The 20079-nt window shown below is 41.1% G+C and overlaps 1 protein-coding gene across 2 annotated transcripts in view; it reads left to right on the top strand.

Annotated features, from left to right (window-relative positions):
- The first annotated feature begins 401 nt into the window (after positions 1-401).
- Positions 402-20079, top strand: part of LARGE1 (LARGE xylosyl- and glucuronyltransferase 1) — a 263862-nt gene continuing 244184 nt past the window's right edge. Inside the window, exons 1-2 of one of the 2 annotated variants that reach the window (XM_056515817.1) lie at positions 402-1086; positions 2904-2990. The gene's annotated coding sequence lies outside the window, so the exon portion shown is untranslated. The remainder of the gene's footprint in view (positions 1087-2903; positions 2991-20079) is intronic. The other variant, XM_056515824.1, reaches the window with a different exon arrangement.

Below are 20079 nucleotides of genomic sequence, written 5' to 3'. Positions count from 1 at the left end.
CGGGGCGCCCCGCTGCGCGGGCGGGCGCTGCGCGGCGGCGGCCAACGCTGGTTGGGCGCTCGGCGCCTGTCGCTGGGCGGCGTGAGAGCGGGCTGGCCCCGCCTCGGCCCGCGCCTCCGCCCGCCCCGGCACAGACATGACACAGACACACGGGCGCTGCAGCCGCCGCTGAGCCAGCCCGGGGCAGCGCGGCGGCGGGCGCACGGCTCCCGGCACCCGCCGAGCGGCAGCGGCGGCCGCTCCCGGCTCCGCCTCGGCCCCGACGCCCGCAGGGGGCAGCCTGGCACCGGAGGGAGCCGGCGGGGGAAGGCTGACAGCGGGGAAGGGGCGGGAGGCGAGGAAGGAAGGAAGGAAGGAAGGGGAAGGGGCAGCCTGGCACTCAGACTCGGAGGCGGTCGCCAGGCACGGGCACGGAGCGAACCCGGTCGGAGCGCGGCACCCAGCGGTCGCTGACGCCGGGCCGGCAGCGGTAGCAGCGACCGCGGCGGTGCCGGAGGGAGCCTCTCCGTGCTCGGCTCCGCCGTGCCGGTGACCTTCCCGGAGCTGATCGCCAGGCCGGGGCAGGGCCTCCTCTCCCCGCGGAGAGTGTGCACCAGGCCCGGGGGAGAGGGCAGGAGGCTGGGCCGGAATCCCCCGTCGCCCCCGGGTCCTGCTGGCCGCCGGCGGGGCCTGTGCGCCGCGCGGTTCGCCGCCGGCGAGAGGGGCGGGGGAAGGCGGGCGGGACGGACGGACGCGGCCGGGCTGCACCTCGGGACAGCGCGGGGCAGGCAGGCCCCGCGGAGAGCTGAGCCGGGCGGCGGAGGAGGCGGCCACCTCGGCGGCGCATCCCGGGAAGAGTCGGGACCTCGCCACCGCCCTCCTCCTCCTCCTCCTCCTCCCACCGTCAGCGGCTCCTCGTCCCGCGGAGAGCGGAGCTGCCGCTGCCGCCCCAGCTGCGACCCGCTGGCTGACAGCCCCGGCGCGCCGGGCTGCGGGGACGGAGCTGGAGCTGCCCGCCTGGAGCGGCGGACGGGGAAGGAGCGCTTGCCTGCGCGGAGCGGCGGGCGCTGAGCGCCCGTCCCGGCGGCCCGGGAGCACCCGGAGAAGGTAAGTGCCTGCTCCGCGAGTCTCTGCTGCTTTTGGAGGCGAGGGGCGGGGGAGGGCGAGAAACAATCGGTGAGTGTCTCCCTTCCAGTAGCCCGAGGAGGGGAGGGAGCGCCCGAGTCCGGAGGGCCGGGCTGGCGGCTTTATCTGCTGGCTTTTAATCCCCATCAGATCCGGAACTGAAGGGATGCTCAGGCGGAGGCGCGCGTGTCGCTTGCCGGCACAAAGAGGCACGGTTCCCCGGCCGGGGGAGGCTGCTCCGCTCCGCTCCCCTCGCTGGCTCGGCGCCGCACGCCCTCTGTCCGGCCGGGCTGCGCTCCCGCTCCCGCTCCGGCGGGTCCCGCCAGCGCCGCGGCTCCGCGCCCGGGGAGCCGGGAGAGAGAGCCGGGCTGGGGGCACGCAGGGAGCTGAGCGCTCTGCCCGCCGCAGCGGGACCGGCGAGCAGAGCCGGAGTTGGGCTGGGACTGGGTGACTTCCCCATCACCCTCCCCTGCAAGCCTCCAGCCCGGGGAGCGCTCCTTTGGGAAGGCTTCTGCTATTACCTCGTATCCCAGAACTGTGTCATTTAGATCATTAATGCCTGCGCACCAGGGCATGGGGGGAAATAGCAACTTGCGGCCCTGCGGAGGTGACTTGAAGTTTGACAATGCCTTATGTAACACTTTCTGGATAGATTCCTAGTTTTTCTGCTGTGCCCAGTTTTAGTAAGCAAGTGGTTTTTCTTCTTTGTAGAGCATCAGATAAGCGACCTTTGTGTTTTCACCTGAGTACCGTGTCTTCCACTTCGTTCAGCTTAGAACAGGGGTACTGGTACACAGCATATAAACCTTACTTTTTCTCTACGTGCATTTTTAAAATGAAAATTAGCCAGTGGAGGCATTTGAACAGTTTTAAGAAGGTCTTACCTTTTTCTGTATGTGTTTCACATAGCACTCTTAAAATTACTACAGGAAACATTTTCACAGCACTGATTGTCATGCATGTATTCTGGAAGGTGTGCCAGGTTGGAAATGGCAATAAATCAAATGTCTTTTAAACATTGTGAGCTTCTTTTTAGAGAGTATCAGTGCTGGAAATGCTGGAAAGAGCAGAAAGCACCAGGCTAAACAAAGTACTGTGTTAAAATCAAACCTGGCAATTGCCAGCATGTCAGCATATTTTATTTAATGATATCTGCTGGATACAGATTTAATTTTCTGTGTACAAAATATTTTTTAAACTTGTTCAGAATTAGAAGCAGCAGGAAATTTGATAAATGGGTTGAAAGGTTGCATAGTTTCCATAAGGGATTATATCTCCTACTGGGGAAAAAAAACCCAAAACAAAAATAAAAAGCTGGTCTCACACACAAAAAGACAGAGTAGTGATTTGCTGTATCTCTTCAGACTCCCACTGCAGGGGGAGTCTCATGGTAGGGGGACTGGTTTGGGTGGGCTTCTTCCCCTGATTCAGTGATGAAAATGCACAGACTATTGTGATAATACCTGTGAAATGTTCTTTTTTCCAGTCTTGTGGAGATTCATCGTTATACTGTAAGCTTAGAGGAGAAATCATGTAGAAACTTGGGTGATGAGTTAAGGGCAGGGGGTCTCCTAACAAAGTCATTTTGCTCCCTGCTGCAAAAGAGATGGATTATCAGAGGTTAGTTTATTTATAGGAGTAGGACAAGCTAACAAAAAAACCTTCTCTCAAATGTCTTCACTGTGCTTCAGTTTCTTAAAAAGGAAAAATGTGAAGCAGGTATCCCTTTACTTCTTGAAAACTGGCAATTTTTGCTGCTAGGTATTCCAAGTTTGAAATGTGAAATTCTTACCGCTTAGGTGTCCTGTGACGGCCCTTGATCAGAAAGGCTGCAAGTCATGTAAGAGCCGCAGTAACTGCAGAGTCTCTGATGGATAATTGGATTGGTAGGTTGGTTTTGATTTTTTTTTTTTTTTTAAATTTTTTTTTTTGTCTTTTAATTGCTTGCAGTAGTAGCTGGTGCCTTTTTTCCGTCCTGTTGGTGTTTAATTCTCATGATTTTTGGGTTATGTTGTGTGTGGCATCTCTTGTGTTTGAAGTATATACCCTCTTCTCAGCTGCTAGTAGGGAAAGCATAGCTTGGAGGTATTTGAATGGCAGTTTGGAGCAAGATACTTTTTTTTTTTTGTTTTAATGTCTGAAATATACATGACAACTTCTTTGTCTGAGATATACGTGACAACTTCTTTATTGTTTAGATGATGTGAGAAGATTCTAAGTTTTCTCAGGTCTGGAGAAATATGCACTGGTTTTCTTTGAAGGAGCATTGAAAATAGTATTACTTGTATCCTGAATTTTCTGTGCCAGCTATTCAATCTGCAGAAATTCCAGAGTACAGTCCTCAGAAAGCCAAAGTGCAGAGCAGTGATGAATGACTGCATGCTTATTGGAAACATTAAGATTTGTCAGAGGCTTGATCTGAAGTTTCAGTGTGTAGAACTTTAGTATTAGTAAAAGTAGTATTCCTTCTGAATTAATTGTTTTATAAAACTGTCAAATTAGGCATCTCCCAAGTGCACTTAACTCACTGAACTGAAGTGTTCTTAAAAACAATGATTTTGAACTGGTGAGACTATTTTCTGCTCAGATGTGTGGCTTTTGTTTTTACCTGGGATAAGCAATCAGCTGTTAATAGACCCTTACTGGAATACTCTCCTCTTTTATCCTTTGTCTGATTATTTTTATTCTTTTTATGTGGCCTTATAAGAGCAGTCTGAAAAAACAAACACAGACACAAAACCAACAAAAACCAAGGTTTGTTGTTTTTTTTTGCCTGATGTTTATAAAGGCTAATAACTGGTAAAATTCATAATCTAACTACAAAGTCTTTGAACTGTATGCTAAACTCTCTCTACATGCAAACTCCTATTGAAATTGATGGTAGTGTTTGTCTAGATCCACAACAGCCATTAATTTTTTAAAAATGTGTGTTTATCCTTATTTCCTGTCTTGTATGAAAGCCTATGTTAATGAGCTCTTGTCAGCTTTGAAGACTTTTCACCATCCATATTAGAATAGATTAACAAAATGTCTGTTTTAAGGATATGAGATTATTGGTGTATCTTCTTTTCCTGGAATGTGTCTATGCTATATGTCTATATAATGTCTATAACATTAAGATTTGTGTGAGAAGAGAACATAATGGCCAGTACAAATTTGCAGTTGATTATTCTTCATGAGTTTGTCTCCATTCTCTTCAGAGTTGGCTCTCTTGGTTATTTGCCTGATGCTGGGGCTAAAAGAACTTTCTCAAAAGTGGTTTTGTGCAGGGAAACATACAGACATGTCAGTTGCACTATTTTTACTCTATTGTCTGGGTTTGGCTCATCTTCCTTTTGGTAGTGAATGCTGGCTTTAAAAAAACAACTATTGTTCATTAATGCTGGCCTTAAAAACAGTCATTGTTCATTTTCCCACACTTGTCATAATTTAAGAGCTGGAGAATCAGAACTACACCTCAAGGAAGATATTTTTACTTTTCTTTTTTATTTCCTTTTCACTGGATCACTAATTTTTCTTTTCCTTATGGTACACCCACTTGAAGATAAAGCTTAAGGAATGAGGGCTGTACCTTGTAGGGATCCATGACTCTTCTGGTGTCACTTGGTTCAGTATTTGAAGGTCTCTCTTGTCTTGTCAGAGCTTGTTCAGTGCATGGCTGTAGAAAGGGAGCAGCAGATAAGAAATTCTATATTATTTGGAAGTTGGTGGCTCAAAAATCAAGGAGAAAATTGCTAGAAAGGATTATCCTAGCCTTGGCACTGACTTGGAAGAAATCTGCCAAGGCTGGAATCCTTGTTTAAGCGCCATCTGTGTCAGAATTAGAAGCGAGCTGTGTAAAATAGTTCCATTACTCATTCTAATTTGTAGATCTGTCCAGGTCTGATAATGTTTACAGTAGTATCCACATCACCTTTTTTGGCTATAGCTACTATTCCCACAACAGCAAAGTTAACTGGGTAGAAGCTACACTTAAAATTATCAAAAAGAGCCCCAGCAATGTCCAGCCAGTACTATAGGAAAAAGTCAGACCTGATCATGTAATCCTGGTGATGGAAGAAGCTGGAAATCTCAGCTGATGCAGGCAGAATGCATTTGTGTCTAACCCCCACTTAAAATAGGTATTCCTGAAAATAATAAAAATAAATAGGTTGATTTTTAAAGCTGGTGTTCCCTGTCCTCGTGCCTCTGGTCACTTGACTAGTGAGTTAAAAGACAGATGCAATCACCACTCTTCTCTCATGCATTTTTTGTATATTGAGGAGTCATTTCTGTTATCCCACATCTGTACCTGTTTTCTATCCTCAGGGAATAGTTGCACATGATGACCAAGACTGTGTGTGCTGGCTGAGAGGCAGCTTGTCAAAGGTTGCATCAAGGAAGAGTGGCTTGGTTTACTGCCTCCCCAGGAATCTATGAAAATCAGAGAAATCCTAACAATTTCTGATCTGCTGTTGTTTGGCCAAACTGCAAGTAGCAGTGGTGACACCAGAACCAGAGCTTCCTTAAATAAAGACAACACCCATATCAGTGTAAATCTGCTTTCACTCACCTGCACTGAGAGTTACAAGAAAACATGTATTCAGAAAAAAAAAAAATAAATAAAATTAAGCAACCCTCTGCTTGCTTCACAAGAAATTTTCTACTGCTTGACACTTCCTGGGAGGTTAAGTTGTTGAGTTGCATCTCTCAATAGTTCCTCTACAGTTTATCCCAGAATGAAATATTAACATACAGAGTATCAACGTTTCATTTCTACCATTAGCCTTTAGATTTTATCTGCTGGTAGGCATTTGGCAGCCAAGACTAAGGACTAGGGGAAAACTAGAAATTGTTACTGAGGAATCTTCATTTAAATGCAAAGAAGACTGAAGAATTTTGTTTTAGTGGGGCACAAGAGGAAGAGGAGAGAAAGGGCAGAGAAATGAAGGGAAGGATTTGTGGACTTTTATTTATTTATTTATTTATTTATTGAGAGTCAAAACTGCTTGTAATTTCAAGATGGATTTGGAATGAATTTAAGTTTTCAGTTTGGAGAAATGAGTGTTTCTCATTGTGGACTATAAAGTTTCACTGAATGATGGAATGGGGTGAGCAAGAAGAATCGAGAGCTGTTCCAATGAGGTGATGTTTTCAGTTGATATTTAGACTTCTCAGTCTAGCTTCTTCTGGTGAGGTTTCATTGTTTTCCTCTTTCTGACTCCCCTGCTATGCCCCTGAACTTCAGTACTAAATTCTCTTGTTTTCCCTTCTGTCTTCAGCTAATGCTGCTTCTAATCAGTACTGCAAATGGGATTTCATGTTTAAAAATTACTGGTCTTCAGTGTATGAATATGCTTAATTCAATATTTTTCATGTCAAAGGTGCTAGAAAGGTGTATGTCACTGGATAGAAATAAGAAATGAAAACTCATCATTTTAGCATTATTAAATATCCAAATGTATGTTCTTTATAATTCTTAAGAATATTAGCTTTCATTGTTTTGATAACAGAAGAGATATATGAGGCTTCTTGGTATTTTTATATAAAATGAACTGACATTCACCTTGAGGCTCTTCAAGCAGCAGTTTAATTCTGTATTTCTGTAGTCTCACAGTTTTTCAATCATAAGACTGGTTATACAGTGTGACTCAGATTTAAACCTGTAGATTGACATTCATGTAGACAAATTTTCAAAGATAAAGCATGGCTAGCATGCTTTGGAATTCTTAAATGGGATAAAGATGGTTCCTACTGCTGTAAAAGGGTGTAATTGTCTATATTTTTGGATTCTTCCATATTGAGCTTACTGTACAATTAGATGCTGTTTTATCAAAGAGAATTGGAGCATTGAAGAATGAGGTCCCTGTAAAGGTGGACTTTTTTTGTTGCTATTATTGGAATATGTTATAACTTAATGTCCTTGATTTTCCAGAACTCTTTAATATCAACTGCATTTATGAGAAATCTGTTCTTCTTCAGTGACTATTCCAAGTAGTAGAAATCAGTACATGATGATGCTGTGAACAGCTTTTAGTACTATGAGAGCTGCATGTTGACATTGACTTCCACAAAGGAAAAATGATCAGTTTAAGAAATGGTAGAAGTTTTTAGTTTGTGATGTCTTCCTCTTTGAGATTCGTGGTGTCAAAATGGGGGCACTACAAATGAAGAAAGAAGGGAAAAAAATCAGTTCTGATACTGAGTGTGTTGGAATGTAGGGCATGCTAGTGGCTAAGCCAAACCATTTGGTGATGAGCAGGTACTTTGAGAAAGAAGCAATGTGTATGGGGGTAAATTCACATCCTTCCATAGTTGCTCTCAGACCTCAGGTGTGAAGAAGAAGCCATAGTGCTGGTTTAAGTTCCTGCCTTTCCTTCCAAACATTAGTCTGCCTGCCTTTTCTTTTGTTCCCACTATAATGCTACTGCAGTTAAAGGCTGCTAGATGAAGGTAGCAGCTTCCAGCAAGCTTCTGGGGTCATTTATACTTACACTGTTTAGGTTAGCCATGTAGATCCTTCATTGCTGGAACACTTCCTTTCCATATGAAGGCATTGCTTTGGGAATGATTCCTGCACTGCCAAATTCAGGATGCTTTCCAGCTGGTTTGGAGAGTGGAGAATCATGCACAGTAATGCCTTGCAATATCAAGTTATCAGTTTTGGAATTTACATCTCTGCTGTTGCTATCCAGAGTACTTGCCCCTTGCTTTTGTGTGCTGTGCTGGGGAAGTTGGACTTAAAATTTCAACTTGTTCTTGCTACCAGTTGCTGCTACTCTCAACCACTACTGTCAGCCTGGCACCTGAGGTATATCCTACTGCATCATGTACTAAAAGCATCTGAGGTGCTGTTTAGTAAGCTTAGATCTTGATTTATATTACTGTTGCAATGTGAATTAACTGTGCACAGTTGGTGAATGGGTTGAGAAGAAATATGTTCCTAACATTTTTTCTTTATTAAGATGAGCAAAAATAGTGATATTGTGCCACTAGTATGTAAGGAATGGAAACTGATGACAGTATTTTTCATATGCAGAATAACTTTGCCAATTTCCTAGTCTTAGACATGTCGTGGAAATAAATCAGTAGGTTCCTGAATGCTTTACAGAGCTGCTTAGAGTGAGGAAAATGACTGTGTAGAAAGAGAAGCCCATTCTGTGGCAACAAGCTGATGCACTGTGGGTGAAGTGATTTGAGCAAAGTTGCCCAAGTGGTTAGTCAAAAAAGCAAAGAGCAGAACTCTGGTTTCCTGAAAGTGTCACTGTCCTGTGCCTTAAACATGAAAATGCTGATGTCTTTGGCAAGAACTATTGCTTAATATAGTTGTGCCTTAGATGATGAAACCAAGTCCCTAATGATACTTGGCATATAATAATTATATTGTGTAAATATTCAGAATTTATGTTCATCTTAAAACAAATAAGCAAAAGTTAATTGACAAATGGAAAACAGACAAAATAAACAGATCAAAGGGAAATTTACAAATACTCCTTCTTGATTTAGAGGCAGTGCTGTGACCGGGGAAGGAAGGAGTGTGTTTTACTACTTGAAAATGGAAAATAACACTTAAAGAAGGAAATAGGAAAATGCTTGAAGGATAATATAAAAGTTCTACATTACTGTTCTTTAAATATATGGAGTTTGTCTATGGTCAGGTGGTTCTTACAACCTAGAGAGTGTTACTGGAAAAGGCTGCTGCCATTTAGAAGAAAAGTCACCATAACTGGACAGTAAGAAAGCCAGTGTTTCCACTGAATTATTGACACATTCTAACTGGATTAAAAATGTGGCAGTTTTATTGATTGCATCATTTTATATCAGCTTTGACCCATGATGAGCAGGAGCAGATGCAGCATTTGTCTGAAAACAGAAAGCTAGTGCCATGTTGTTTTGCAAATTTGTTAAGGGTGGAGAGAATGAGAGAAACAGCATTGAGATAAATCCATGTTTGCCTGATGACTGAAGGTAATGTGGTTTGATAGAGAACAAATTTTTCAGACATCCTAAAGCTCTCCAAATTTTTCATAGTGAGTTTTTTCCCTTTCTGTTCTCAGTTAAAAAAATGCTGTATTATACATCAGCAGTAAAGATTTCTGAATCTGAAGTTAGTATGAAGGATTCTTTGATTTAATTTTACAGCATATTTTATTCATGTGTTTGAGTTTTGTTCCTCAGTTTCATCTGTCCCTCTATTGGACACTGAGATGTTAAGAAAGACCCAAGTTTTGTTTCTGTTAAGATTTTTTTTCTTTTCCTTTTGTTCTTAACTTCATACTTTAAGTTGCTGTATATGAAAGTAATAAGATCTGAGAAAAGTTCTTGACATTCTGGTTGAAGTAGTGGAATAGTGAATGTAATACAGAAAGCAGTTGTTTATTCATTTTAATAAAATGCCTAGGGGCTCTGTTTGCGAGAGGGTTCAGCACATGCTGGGTGAAGCACAAGTATATTGAGTGTACCTGAAGGAGACTTTATGACCAGGAAAACTGGTCTAAACCAGCAGCAAAACACTGGTTTGTGGCTGGAAGTTTTCTGGAACAGTAGTGCTTTAAAAGAGTCAGGTAATGGTTGAGGTTGGAAGGGGCTGCTGGAGGCCATCCCTTGCTCAAGCAGGGCCACCTAGAGCCAGTTGCCTGCGATATAATCCAGGATCAAGACAGCAATCTCTGGGCAACCTGTGCCAGGGCTCAGTAAAAAAATTTCCTGATGTTTGGGGAACTCCTGTGTTTCAGTTTCTGCATGTTGCTTCTTTTCCTGTTGCTGAGAAGGATCTGGCTGTACTATCCTTACACCCTTCCTTCAGACACTTATTCTTGACATTCCTCACTAGTTTTAGCTCCAGGTGGGCTCTGCCTTTCTTGACTCCATTTCTGCATGCTCAGGCAGTGTCTCTGTACTCCTTCCAGTCTGCCTGTTCCTGCTTCCTTATTTTGTGTGCTTTCTTTTTGTGTTTGAGTTTTGCCAGTATCTCCTTTTCATCTATATAGGCCTCCTGGCATTTTTGTGTGATTCCTGCTCTTCAGGATGAATGTTTCTTGAGTTTGGAGGAGGTGACCCTTGAGTATCAAGCAGCTTTCTCTGCTTGATACTCTTTCCTTCCAGGGCCCTATCCCATCTGGCTGTTTTCCAGCAGGTCCTCAGAGAGACCACAGTCTGCTATCCTGATTGCCAGGACTGTCACCTTGTTTTTTTGCCCTTTTCCCTCCTATTGGTGTTGTGAATGCCACCAGGGTCACTGCAACTTAAGGCTGCCTGTGACCTTCATGTCCTTGAGGAGCCCTTTGTTTTTAGTAAGTATGAGGTCTAGCTCAGAGTGTCTCATTGTTGGCTCCTCTGTCACTTGGGTCAGGAATCTGTCAGTGCTCTCCAGGAGCTCTCTGGGTGTTTATCCCCAGGTGTGTTGTCCTTCCAGATACCAGGGTGATTTAAGTCCTTCCCCAGGAAGACCAGAGCCTGTGATTGTGAGGTTGCTGCTCCCTGTCTGTAGAGGGCTTTCTCCACTTGGTTTCCTGGCCAGGTGCCCTGTAGCAGATGCTCACTTACTACAGTGTCACCCATACTGGTCTGCTCTCTAATCCGTGCCTAAGTTCTGACTTAGCTCATCATCCACGCCCAGACAAAGCTCTGTGCATTCTGATGCCTCTCTCATGAAAGGTGTCTCCACCTCCAGCTGCTTCTGACATGTCCTTCCCAAAGTTTGTATCCCTCCTTTATACACTCTACTCCTGCAAGCCATTGCAACGTGTCTCCATTCATCCCAGCAAGATCATAACCATGAAACTGCATATAAATCTTGAATTCCTCATGTTTACAATATTGATGTTTATTCATGCAAAAACTAAATTCCACAAGGGAGGGAAGCAATTCAGATGAAAGCTCTGTTTTTACCAGTGTAACTGTGACTAGTGTGGCAGCTTCTGCTAGCCAAGTGACATCAGTCAGCAGTCACTCTTCACACCATCAACCAACATAGCTGGGGTGTCAGAAATTCCCAACACAAGAAAGCACTCCTGCCCAAAAGTGCTTAGAAAATACAGAAGAGTATGCTGAAGTGTTTGAAAACTGGTAGTTTGTATTTTCCCTGTTTTCAAACTTTTTAGACTGTACTTTTAATCTCAGTAATTGTTGTTTGAGTAATGCATGCTTATTTGTTGGTGGCTTTGTTTGTTAAAATGCCTTTGGAAAAAATACTGTCCATATTCCTGTGTTGAGATCTACTGAAAGAAGCAACATGAGATGATTCTAGAAAAAAAAAAAAAAAAAAAATCACTGTAGTTTTTGGGCACAAGTGATTCTCTCTGTTAGATGGCTTTTTAAAAAAAGTTGATGTGGTATTTTAAGTATATTTTTATATTTGATTTGAAACCACTAAAATAAAATATTACAGTTGTATTTAATGCCATTTTTGTACTATCTAAACAAAAATCTTTAGCAAGATTGAGACAGATCCCACTGCACCTGCCATGTGATGGTAATTTATGAAGATTAAATGCATCTAACATGGCAGGAACTGAGTCATTCATCATAGATAGGAAGAAATGTAAGTCTCCTTGTATTTTTTGTGTCTTTCATTTACCTGTATTCACCATGCATCTCTGAATTTGTGAAACAGCTGTATTGATCACCACGAACTCGTTCCATTTGGTCTGTTTTGAGTCAGGTACTGAGATAATTTTTAGGACTTGTGTCTTTGATTAATCAGAACAAAGTGGAATTTCTGGTGGAGTTTTAGTGGATTGAGCACTGGTTTTGCAATAGGTCAGAGATAACACTATTAAGACAGAAGCATTTTCAGGATTTGTTTGTAATATTGATTTCCATCTTTCTAGTGAGAAATGGCTCTAATTGTTCTGGTTTTCTCAGATCCATTTTCAAATCCTCATAACTTCTACCCGAGCAGATTGTTACATGATACCCTAGGATGTTTTCAGTCCTGTCAAATACTAACCTGGAGCCAACTCCCATGCTTTTTCTGCTGCTGGACCTTTCATCTGAATTGATGGGGGTAACCCAGTGCAAATTCCCACTACTAATGAAGCCTGCTGAACTAGGCTGAGCAATGGGAGGACATGAAACCTGTGCCTCTTGCTTTTAGCTAGCTTTCTCAGTATCGAGTTCAAGCTCCTAATTTTTCAAAGCCCTCCTCAAAACCAGAATGGGAATGTTTCTGCCAGGTTCACAGGGCTTCAAGCTGGGCCCTTAATGAGCTGGACATTGAATATTGAAGTGAAAACTTGGCCATTCTTGCTTAATTTTTTCTGTGATCTGTCTCCCTCATGTTAGTCCTATTAATAGTGGGATGAGTGAGGTACTAACCAATACAGATGAGGACCTGTCAGAGTCGTGGTGTTTGGGATTAACTCACTGTCCATCAGCTACCAGTGTTTTCTGTGGGGGGGGGATGCATTTGATGCTTTGGGATGGCAGGAGTTCTCCAAAGAGATCCCAGCATTGATCTACATTAGTATTGTTTGACACCCCAAATGAATATGAATGTAGCAGATAATGCTTTGTGATGAATCTTTTTGTTTAAGTCTTTCCTATTAGAGGTGGCTAAAGAGCCACAGAGCACCCGAGAAAAAGAAAATGGAATTCAGCAGAGCATGGAATGAGCAAACTTTAACAAATTACATCTTTGTATCTAGTATCTTGACTTTACTTTGGAAAGGCAGTAATGGGAACTGCAAAGGAAAAACACTGTTCTTTAGAATGTAAATGATTTTTTTTATGGTGATATAGATTAAAAAAACATATTGCAGGTTTAATTTGAGAAAAGCAACAGGAATTTCAGTGGAAAAAGTATTAGAATTGAAATTAAACCAGATCTGCCAGAATCTCTCAATATTCAGTAATATAGTACATACTTGTTGTTCTAGTACTACAGAACCTGTTTCTATGTATCACTATAATGGAAATGAAACCACAGTTTGCGAAACTAAAATAGCAGCTATCCATCCATTTTGCTACCAACTTCTGTATCCTCTCTTCTTGCTGCCTTTGGCTGAAACAATGGTGCTTTTATCTCTTGGCATGTTTATTATTTGCAAAGTGTTTTTGAAAACTGAAATGCACAAGAAAGGTGCTAAGTATTCTTGCTTTCATTTGGAACTAATTTTCATTTGAGATGTTCTTGTCATGGCTTATACTGTGAAAACTGGAGGGAATGCAGTGATTTTTAAGAATTTTGGGCTTATGGATAGGAGAGCTTATGCTCTAATACTGTGGCTCAGGAGTATCTTTTTAAAGCAGAAAAAGATCTGTGTTGTAGAAGCAGCTTTGCTAAGGGCTGGCATAGGAATGTATCTGAGATTGTTATATCAGAATGCAGAAAGGGCTGTGCTGGATGCATTGAATTAATCTCTCTGAGCATCAGTGGGTGTCCAAGGTGCTCTTGTACTTGGTAGGGCTTTTTCTTTTCTCTCCCTGCGTGTCTGTGGCTAACAGGTAGCTGAAGTTTTGGATTCATGGGTATTTATTTATTTTAAAAAACTGAATGTTCAAATAAAATAGAGATTCTCTGACCAAACTTGGCAGTTTCTGTAAAATTTGTTGCCGTTGTGAAACTACAGATGGGAGGAAGAAGTTGTACAGAAATCGAATTAGAATGCTGACAATATCTAACTGTCTATGTTTATATTTATATATTAAACTGAAAATTATTGATTACTCTGGGTCTATTAGGAGTATCTTCCTTTGAGGTGAAGATAACTATGGAATGTTACATAGTCAAAATTCTCATCTGTAAAGTTATTAAGTGCTATGAAATTATTTTGACTAGATGGTGATCTGTAGACAATTTTCAAGTTGTTCTTAATTGGCTAGGAAATGCAGACTCATCTATGCTATTTTTATCTCCATGTACATCTGAAGCATTCAGAAGTTGACAAACTGAAACAACTGACTTTAAACAAAGTATAAACTGATACAGGTCTGATTTCTCTAAATACAACTTAGGAAATTATATTAGGCAATATTGCAAAGCCATTGAGGTTTTCTCTAGCTATGTAGGAATGTAACAGCATGATGTCTGTCAATTTAAATTTTGGAACAGGACTTGAACACATGGTCCTAAAAAGTTGCAAGAACTGCTTTCTTTGGCTCTGAATGGTTTCCATTGCATCTTAAGTTTTGCCTTCAGTAGTTGTCTTTATTCAAGTGTGTCTTAGTTTAGAAATGGTATTCCCCAAATAAGTGTTCTCACTGAAGCACTCCAAACCACGCTTGCTCATTTTGCCTTTTCCTTTCCCCATCTGGTGGGCTGGGGGGGAGAATTGGAGCACAAAAAATGAAGGTTACAGGTTGAGATATGAACTATTTATTTGAAACAGCAATTAACTCAGAAAATGAACAGTAACAATCCTAATGAGAGTGTCCAAGGAAGAGGTGAATGCACCCAACCGTTCCCTGTGCCACCCTGTGGTACCCTGGGAAGAGCCCTTTCCTCCATCCCCAGAAAATGACCTGAGGTGATACAGAGTAACCTCCAGGTCACAGTCATGCCTATCTTGGCTGTTGCAAAAATTAACCCTGTCCTGGCTGAAAGCAGGACAGAGTGCTTATTTATTTACCAAAGGAGGTGATGGGTTATTTCACAGGACAGATGCAAGGCTTAGCTGGTGTTACATCCCCATGTGTTTTATGGGAAATTTCATGTTGTAAGAAGCATATTTCCTCCTGTACAAATGTGAAATTGTGTTGTAAATGAAATCTCTTAATTACTGCTCAGCTTTGCTAAGCTTTTTACTTTAGTCAGCAACTGCCTTGCTGAAAAGTACCATAATTTTGAAGCAGAAATTTAGGACTGAAGATTTCCAACCAATTTCTTACTTCCTCATCGTTACGAGAATAGTGGCTTAGTAGTCAGGAAGAGGAGCATTCTGGTTTTGTAAATTGTATTCAATTTTTTTCCTATTAGTAGATTAGAACAGCATGTTTGTATTTTTTCTTCACCTCCTCACTGGCACACTCACTTCTGATTTTGCTTCTAGTTTTTGGACCCTATCTTTCACTCTACTGCTGCATTTTTTTACTGGTCAAGTTTTGATCCACATTGTGGATCACATATATGTACATGTCTCTAGGAAAGAGGGCTTGCCTTGAGACCAAAAGTTTGCACTTTCTTCCTGGGGAAGAAAAAAAGTTGATGGTAAGATAAGTGTTTGAGATGGTTTTTATTTATGTATTCTGAAAAGTATTCTTAAAAAATTGAGAAGTGTGTGTCTGTAGTGATGCCTGTAATTTTAACAGGGTGGGGTGGCGTGATGACCTATATAATGCTTGTGGGCTACTTGGTGAAATCTTTTAATTGTCCGCTTTGGGTTGCACAGAGCATCAATTTCTCATTGTATGCAGAATCCAGGTTAAAATCTGAATTTGTATGCTGTATAATTTGAGCATGTTAAGTCTTCATTTTGGCTTCGACTGTGCGAAGTTTACACACTGCAGTCTGTAATGAATATTCTAAATATTGTCAGTGACACTGGTGGTCTTATTTGAGAGTTGATTACTCCCTTGTTGCATCCCCAAATGTGTGGTGGCTGCTGATTGCTGTACTTGCCTGTTTAGTTTACAGATAATATTTCTTTGGTTTAGCCACTTGTTTTCCTTAGTTTGGATTTTGTGAGCACCTTTTGAACAAGCATAGTTTCTTCATTAGATGTTGGCACCGTGGTGAGCACAACAAGAACCATGGGTCTTTGGTGGTGCCTGGCAACCACAGTCTGTGGTGCTCTGTAATTAAACCATAACAGCTGGACAAGACTGGCAGAGGTTGTTAAAAATGCACAATTAAATTGAGTTTACTGAGTGTACCTTTAAATCTTACCCTAGGCTCTATCTTAACCTGTGAGAGGGTTTTTCTGTTTGCCATTCATAACTCTAGGGGACTCTAGCCTTCAGAGAGCAGTGGTAGTAACAGCTACAATATTCAAAAAAATGTGGAGGTGCTAAAAGCAGAGAGGTACAATGCAAAAGCCAGTCTGTAATCCTCTGGGATAATGGCCTTAAGCCATATATCCCTGTGATTTATGCACTTGATTTATTTGTTATCTTGGACTGAAAGCTTTGTCACTGAAGAGATTTGATAATAGCCTGCTCAGAATGATTGTAGGCTCTTGAATTCATGTAATAAACCAAATAATTTTGGACCACTTATGGGTTTAGTCATCCTTGCTGTATGCATTTCACCTCTGATTTCACTTTCAATAGCTTAGATCAAGCTAGATAAGGACTTCCTGCTCACTTAGCTCTGTTCCATGGTGGTACTATATAGAAATGTCTTCCATTTTGTGCTTTGATATATTGGAACTTTAGTAAGATACACACATACTGTACCTGCAGTTATGTGTGTTATGTTCAGTTGGCATATGTGAATATAGGTTGGTAAAACTTGCAACTTTGTGTAGTTTTGACAAATAGTGCAACCAGTAAAGGCCTATACTAAGAGAAGCAATCCATGCAGAAGAAAACATTCAAAAAATTCTTTACTTTCCAATTTTACTGCAGCTGCAGTTTTACAGTAGTAAATGATGTAGTAGTAGAATCTATAAAGGATGGAAGTGAGTTTCAGATCTTAGACACCCAGCTTATTCCAAGGGAATGTGCACTCGAGTAGCTGAGGAAAATGGATGTGGAAAAAAGTTTACATGCTGGAGCAGGGAGCTGTGAGATTGTAGTGATGTTTTTTGAGGTGGAAAATCTGTCTGAGGGGAATTTTTCTAGGAAGGAATTTATTCTGGAAAGAAGTACAAATGGCACTTTTACCTTGGTTTTTTTTTTTTTCCTGACTCTGCATCTTCTCACTACATTAAAACGTTGCCTTTGTTTTTTAATCCATAACCCTTGTGATGAAAAGGGTTGTTCTAGTGCTAGTCTTTTATGTCCTCTAAACTGAGTTGGCTTCCCTGCTGTGACTTCAGTAATGCATCATTTCCTAAGTTCAGAGGATTTGATGTGTTTAGGGTGAATTTGTGACTTGCTGTTAGATGGTTAAAAGGAAAATAGCTGTAATGGATTGGATGCAAAGCTGCTTTCCCAGCTTCTCTCCCATCCTGCCCACTACCATGGAGAGGCATCTGTCTCTCATCTCCTCTTTGCCTTGTGCTATGTGTGAGTGGATTTTGACAAACGTTTTATGAACAGAGATCTTTGAAAAACCTCTGAGACAAACTAACAGTGGTGAGAAAGGCAAGCACTTCTGTTTTACTAGATAGCTACTTGTGCAACGGAGGGTGATGCTATGGCAAGAAAAAATATTTCTGTAGTAAAGGTTACTACAGCACATGAACCTGTCTTCTCTAGCTCTACTGAAATACAGCATCTCTCCATTTGTAACTGTTACTTACAGCTTAACAAACAATGCAGGGAATTTTGGCTAATATTCCTCATATGAGTTAGAAGATGCTTTTCTTTTCATGTTGTTTCATGAATGTGTTCTGTCTTTTGAACTATCTGAATGCCATCTAGAAGGAGGATATTTTCCAGTTGAAGATTACGACCGTGTTATACTACTTTTTCAAAACAGCATACTTATTATATTGGCAGATAGAAATGATGACTGAAATATTTTCAATATCCTGAAGATAGACTGATGGTGGGCAGAAATTCATAGTAATCTTGGAGTTGTTTTCTAAATGTGGAGGATACATATATTGCTTTATTATTTGGAACATGTGTGTGTGTGGTGCTTTCAACTTGAGAGGATGAAGGTGTGTAAACCCCTACTTTTAATTTTTTTATGTGAACTTCCTGCAGTGGTTTTACTTCTGATATGAGGAGGTTTTTTAGATAACACACCTGGAAGGAATGAATTAGCATGTTCTGTAAACACCCCTAAATCTTTTGCAAGTAATGCTGCAGAGAATGGCAGCAGTGTCAAACCAAATACTTTTTGTTGTTCTGCACTGTGTGTCCCTTTGCACTGATATGCCAGAATATGTTATTACTCTGTTTGTATTTCAAATCAGCTCTTTGCTTGCTTGCACTGTTGCACCTTGAGTTGGAAAGAGGTATTATGTAAATTCAATTGCACTTAAAAACAACCCAACAAAAGAAAATGAGAGCAATAAAACTCATGATTTTTTTAGGTACCTGAGAGATTTATATTGAGATTTATAGCGATTTGTATTGGAATTCCCCATTCGATGCGTTCCAATCACAACAGGCAGTAGAGCCACAGAACTCCAGTGGTACCAGAAATGGTCCAAATAGACTCAAAGCCCAAGCATTATGTACCTGGCTGGGAGATGTCACTTTCAGGTTTAAAGGACTTGATTTACAGATCCATCCAAACTCCCTGTAACTGAATGAAATGCCTCTGCCTTGCTTCACTGACAGGCTTACAGGATTCTTTAGGGTGCTGATGATTTCTGTAAGAGGAAACCTTGTCATCCTACCAAAACCTGGGGAGAACATTTTGTTCTCTAAAGTGCTGTAGTAGTAGTTTGGTTTAATGGACTTCATACTTCTATGTTAAAAAAAAAAAAATGTTGTCAAAATGTTTGGCTAGATACATATGATTCAACTTTGTTTGAGGAGAAGAGATAGGTAGGCTTTCTTATTTATTTAGGATTTTTTTTTTCTTTGCATATGCGCTTTACTGTTGTGTTGCTCTAAGATGCTTTTTGCATTTATTAATTTATTTTGATACAGGGTTTGTATTCAATTTTGTTTCAATATGATCCAGTTCTGGTTTTGCTTCTATAGTTTTAATATTGAAACTGACTCTTGTCCAGGATCTATTTCCTTTTCTATTGTCCATCTTTTAAAACAACAGCATGACAATAAATTGTGTAGTGTTTTGTTTTCCCCCTAGGGGTAGTTTGAGATTAGCAGGACAATGAAATAGTAGGGGAAAGCATCTGGAAGGTAAGACTTTCCAGATGGATATCCTGTTGAGGTATAATAGGGGACATGCTTGGTATTTTTGTGTTGTTTAGGAGTGTGGGGTGTAGAACTTCTGCTCTGCATTTCTTAGTCCTTTCATTGTTCGTGTTTTGCACTTTATTATTTTTTTTTTTTCCCCCCCATAATGAGATGTTTCCTAATGCCAGAAAAATCAATCTGATTATCTGGCCTGATGATTCAGACTGTAGAATTCCAACAGCTATTCCTGATTATAGGAATTTAAGGGTCCATAAGTAAAGGTTAAACTGTATCTAGTGATCTAATGTTGAGATTTCCATCTTTAAGATTCTGCATCAAAGAAGGTCTCACATTTTATGGTTTGATCACTGATGGTTTTGTCTTGTATTATCGGTTGTGTTTCCTGGTTTTCCCCTGGGTATTTCTGTAGGAAGCCAATTGAGCAGTATTGGCTAAAAGCACAGACCATTCAGAAAAGAGTGCATGAATGCCCAGCAGACCTAGAGAAAATAAAGAGTATGAATCAAATCAGAAACTGGAAACTCAAAAGATTGGAGGGATAGCTGCACCTGTACTGTGGTTAGTAGTAGCAAATACTGAATGGCACAAATGATCACAATTTTTCAAAGAAGCATAAGAATATCGTAGCACATTCTATTAGTAGTTCTTTGAATAAAGTAGGTCAGTTGGAATAAGAGAAGACATCACATTTCTCAACAAAACAGAAGGTAACTATATCCAGCAGATACTGGGAGAATAGGAGCCACCTAAAAATTTCAAATTAACTTCCCTAGCAAGATTAAATGCTGTACGCTACATGAAGTTCCTCTTCCCCACCACCCTTCTAAAATTCCTTTTTACTTTCTGGCTGGTCCAAGACTTAGTATTACCAATAAAAGAACATTATCATCCCACATGATGACTTAAAATTGAAGGAAAAGCACAGTTAATGTTTCAGTAAGAGTTCTTAAAATCCATTTATTGCTATTTAAATGGAACTGTCCTATATCTGGAAAGAAGCAAATTCTTTTTCCCTGTAAGGCTTTTATTCTCTAACCAAAGCATTAGCCTGATATTTTTCTGAACAGAGTAAAAATCAATAACTGAACTTGGACATTCTGCTCCCTTGGT

The sequence above is a fragment of the Oenanthe melanoleuca genome, chromosome 1A, assembly GCF_029582105.1.
Source record: "Oenanthe melanoleuca isolate GR-GAL-2019-014 chromosome 1A, OMel1.0, whole genome shotgun sequence".
Lineage (NCBI taxonomy): Eukaryota > Metazoa > Chordata > Aves > Passeriformes > Muscicapidae > Oenanthe > Oenanthe melanoleuca.
This window is presented reverse-complemented; position numbering and strand designations above follow the sequence as displayed.